This window comes from Camellia sinensis, chromosome 2, assembly GCF_055761805.1.
Source record: "Camellia sinensis isolate YWXY chromosome 2, ASM5576180v1, whole genome shotgun sequence".
Lineage (NCBI taxonomy): Eukaryota > Viridiplantae > Streptophyta > Magnoliopsida > Ericales > Theaceae > Camellia > Camellia sinensis.
In genome coordinates this window covers 99137947-99142855 of record NC_138962.1, presented here as the reverse complement: position 1 = coordinate 99142855, position 4909 = coordinate 99137947, and the positions used below count along the sequence as shown (strand labels likewise).

At 35.2% G+C, this 4909-nt stretch overlaps 1 long non-coding RNA gene across 2 annotated transcripts; it reads left to right on the top strand.

Annotated features, from left to right (window-relative positions):
- Positions 1-878: 878 nt before the first annotated feature.
- LOC114309060 (uncharacterized) lies at positions 879-4709 on the top strand. Of its 2 annotated transcripts, none has more exons than XR_014361402.1 (5): positions 879-1179; positions 2078-2161; positions 3705-3910; positions 3995-4180; positions 4334-4709. It is a non-coding gene; the product is annotated as an uncharacterized LOC114309060 (long non-coding RNA). The 2 variants fall into 2 exon arrangements; XR_014361401.1 differs by having other exon boundaries at positions 3991-4180.
- The last annotated feature ends 200 nt before the right edge of the window (positions 4710-4909 follow it).

The window sequence follows — 4909 nt, the reverse complement described above, 5'->3', positions numbered from 1 at the left end:
TTTTCCCAAAATTATCTAAGTGACCTCAACATCTTAAAATACCAAAACTTAGAACAAAGCTTATAGAATAGAGTAGGAAATCCCTACCTTGAAGATCACAACTAAAATAGAGAAGATGGAGATGATGACCCAAAATCCAAAGTGCTCCAAATCCTCTCTTTTTCAGATTAAAAGAAAGATCTCGTGAAGCTCTACCTTTCTTCCAAAGGAACTAGGGTAGAAGACCACCGGAAATAGATCAAATCTTGGAGAGAAGGTAAGAGTAGAGAGAGAGACTCTCAAGGGGCGGTTTTTAAAAGTTAAGAGATGAAAAGGTAGGTCAAAAAGTGATCAGAAAAGTGAAATCACGGACTGATGTAGTCGACTCTACGCTCGAGCGTAGAAAGCCCCGCTCGAGCGTAAGACACAGAATCATGCTCGAGCGTGAAGAAAGCCGCTCGAGCGTCGATTGCACCCTTACAGAAGTTTTGCAGGCGCTGCACCCGCTCGAGCGTCAAACTCCCCGCTCGAGCGGAGGAGCAAAAACAAGGGATCACGCTCGAGCGTAAAAACTACCGCTCGAGCGGAAGAACTGCAGAGCAAAATACTGGGAGATGGAAAATCCCGCTCGAGCGTTAAAACTCCCGCTCGAGCGGAGAAGCAACAACGAAGGGCCCGCTCGAGCGTTAAAACCTCCGCTCGAGCGTGAAGGCCAAAATCTGGGCATCACCTATTGGCATCAACAATCAACCAACCTGTAACAGACCCGCCCAACACAACCTATAATTCAAATACTAAGAGATTAAAGGACAACAACAACCAATAAGTAATGACAGGATCCACGGAACCTAAGTCCGGATACAATAATCTAAAGAGAAAAGACCGGGGTCGCTATAAAGACTCTCTTACGAGGAGTTTCAAAACCTCACCTCTCTCCAAACACTTGAAATCTGGAGTTGCCCTAGGCTCGCGTCCTTTCCAAAGGAAGGGTTGCCTCCCTCTCTTTTGCATCTATGGATCTGGCACTGCCTTGAGCTTGCGACCTTTCCAGAACAAGGATTCCCTCCCTCGCTTTTGTCACTGTGGATCGTAGATTGTAATCCAATACTGAAACAGAAGTGTGCAAAGGGGAAAGAATATTGGCCCATCGTCCAATACATTCCTAAAGTAGATTTGGAAGTATAAGCAGCCACCTGCAAGGTACAAACAAACAAACACAAAATCTGTCCTACCATTTTTATTTATTTATTTGTATTCTCATTACCAATTTCAGATTTTTATCACAAATGAGGATTTATTATATTTGCATCCTCTACCATCACAATATAAAAATTAAAAGGTACAATAAAAAATAATAAATTTTAAATTTGATCTTATACATATCAAATAATTTGTTTTAGTTTAATATTTAAATTTTTATTAAACAACTTTTCAACTTACAAACAAGCAAACACAAAATTTGTCATACCTATATTGGAGCATGTATATATTTTATATATTAAATTATTAAATATATAATTATATTCTAATTTTTTTTTTCTCTATTTAGTTAGTTGTAATATATTTGTTAAAATATGAATTTTTGTTAGAGATTGGTATCAATTACAAATTATCTTTATTAAGTATAAATAAATATTATGTAAATAGAAAGTAATAATAAGTTTGAGTTGTTTTTCTTTTATTTCTTCAAGATTTGTATGCTTGAGAGATTCGATCTCACTTGAAAGCGAGTTTATTCCTAGAAATGAGCGAGTTTCTTGATGGTTTCTTATTTGTTTGGTTTTACAATTTTCTCAAAATTATTTTCAATCACTTTTTTCTATCTCTTCTCTCATTCTCTCACATCCTACACATCAATCAATCACTTTTTCTCTCATACCCATCTATTCAACTACAAAAAAATTTCAAATCATTCCAAACTACAAACCTACAAAACTAATTTCAAAATATACAACCAAATAAATTTTCAAATTTTGAAAACTCTTTTCAGTCTTGTGTTTCAAAATTACTTTCAAAACTAAACCAAACACAGCCTATGTGGGCAGTTTAAATAGTGAATCCCACTAACTATTGTTGTTGTCACCCTTTTGCTCTCCAGGGCTTTGTTGTTGTGGAAACAAACTAGGATGTATTCATACTTACTGTCTAAGCTGCATTGCGAGATCTTGTGCCTCTTTTCAAGGTATGCCAGAATTATGCTTGATAAAAGACTTTGGCTGCTCTGATTTAACTCAATGCTTCTTGGCTTTGGGGAGAGCTACAATTTTGAATGCAATGGGTCGCTATTTTTTGAGTTTTAGAATTATCATGGGTTTTTTTTTTTTTTAAATTTCTTTTCAGAATATATTCATATACTATTGTCTAGTCATGGCGAAAGCTCTCATAAGTAATAAACGAGCAAGAGATATATGAAGAAAATTGAGAATAAAGTCCTTTCCTGAGACTGCAATTGTAAACGCCTCCCTATTGCACATTGTCATGCAAGACTTTCGATCATTAAGACTTCCATGCCTTGCAAGAAGGGATTTTTTTTTTTTTAATATCAAGTTGTATTTTTAAACCATCCTGCTTGCATGCTGGATTACATTTGACAGTTACAAAGCCACACGTAATCTTGTCAAAATCCATGTGGGTAATCTGTCCTAGTAGCTGGAGGGATTTAGGCTTCCTTTATTAAAGGGGAGTTGAGAAACCATCTACCCTACTTGGAGTATTATTTAGAACTCAAATCCAAGGCAAATATTCAAAAAAATATAGGAAACTATTAGAAATTGGCATACTGTATAGAGTTTTTGTGTTTGTTTGTTTAAATTTACATGTTGATTTGTTTAGACTTGTCATGAAGTGGGTGATGTGGAAAACAATAAGAAGAAAACATAAGGGGAAGTTCATCTAATAGTAACAAATAGTTCTCTAATCTTTGATAAAATCGGGTTCTTTTCCGGATGGGGTTGACCAAAGACTAAAGTATCTTAGCAGACACTAGCGAGAAATCCTCGCTACTTTGCCACTTCAAAAATCTTCCGGCAAACTCCAAAACATGAAATATTAAAAAATGTTTGGAATGAGAGTCTTAGCTTTAGATATATTTATTCTACTAGATCATAGGCTATTTAAAAAATAGTCGATTACGCTGTTCAAGCTTGGTGCCACATTAGGAAGATATTGCTCATAGTTTGTATTTGCCTAAATGTTATTCATCGGTAAAGGGATAAGTTTGTCATTCATCAATGAAGGGATCAGTTTTGGCTTGAAAATGTAAGGTAGAATATCAGCTTCCAAATCTTATACTGTTTCTGAAATTACAAAAGAACCTGTATAATGCTTTCAAAATGGTATTACGACAAAACATGCCAGTATCAATTTCTAGTTGTCTGTAATTTTTAATCTTATCTTTTGAAACCAAACTTTTTCTTAGCTACTCCAACAGGTAAAATAGGAAATGACTTCTTAAAAGGTCTCAGAAGATAACATGGGATGAAATAGCTGAATTCTAAAAAAAATGAAAGGACTTCCAAGTAATGATAGTTAATGAAATGATAAAATTTGGCCCTTTAATTGTGGTTTCCTCTAAAAGAGCTTGAGCTTGGTTGCAATTTCAATTTATTTTTTGTTAAGCAAATTTGCTTGCCTTCTAGGATATAATTAATTTTCACTACAATTGTGTTCATGTATATTACTTTGAACATCTTATCAACTTATGGATTTGTTTCCATATCTTGCAGTAAGTTTTTGAGGATGCTTGCAACTTTGCAGGAGAATATGGAGGTTTGTTATGGAAAGACTCAAGATAGATGGCAAAGAAGGCAGAAATACTAGTGCACATCTGAGAATTCCCACATGATCAAAGGCAATAGAAAGCACAGAAAAGGAAAGAAAGAAGCAAAGAAGAGAGAAATTGTACATAGTTGCTTTTTGGCTATTTAGCTTGGTAAGATGGGATTTTAATAAAGCTCTTTCAGCTAAGCAAGGTTGGCGGTTGCATACTATCCAAATTCAAATTTTCTAAAGCTAGCTTGAGGAGTAAACCATTGACATTGTTTAGAGGAGTATTTGGAGTGCAAAGTATTTTTTGGAGGCTGCGCTACACTGGCATATTGGGAATGGAAGGTCTATGAAGATTTGGAAAGATATATGGATTCCAAGGCCTTACTCTTACAAACCTATTTCTGTTACAAAATTCTTGCATGCTGATGCTAAGGTTTGCTCTCTCATTTATGAAGTTTTCATCAAACAGTGCTTTTTTTGTTTGGATTTTGAAGTTGAGTTGATTTGTAAAATCCCACTTTGCCCAAGGCTTGCTTATGATATACTGGTTTGGTGCTTTACTAAAAATGGCCTTTTTTCTGTTTAGTTGGCATATCATTTGGAGATGGTTTTGTGAAGCAGAAAAACACAAGTCAGGTCAGATGCTGGGAGTTTTGAAAGGGCATTTTCAAAAAAGATTTGGTTGCTGAAATTTCTGCATAAAGTGAAAATCTTTGCATGGAAAACATGTTCGAATATCCTTCATGTTCAATCAAAGTTGAGGAGGTGCAAATTAATTCAATTCAATGACTGTTATTTCCCTTTTGCTGCAGAAGTTTGGTCATTAAGCCCTCTTTACTCTGTTCTAACCATGCGCTGCTTAAAATTTTCTATTCTTGATCTAGGAGTTTAGCCAAAAGATGGATGTATCGCCTTTGAGATTATTCTTTTTTTATTTGCTGGAATATTTGGAACAATCACAATGATTGGGTTTTTTGCTTGGTATGTGGCTGATTACTTACAAGGTTATAACAATACATAGCTCAAGGTGGCGACTCTTGTTAAAAAAAAAAAAGATCTTTCTGTTGGGAAAATGGTTTATAGCCATGAGGTTTTGCTAAATTTGGAGCCAAAATTAAGTGGAACCCACTTATTATTTTTGGTCGATCCAAAGGCAAAGTTG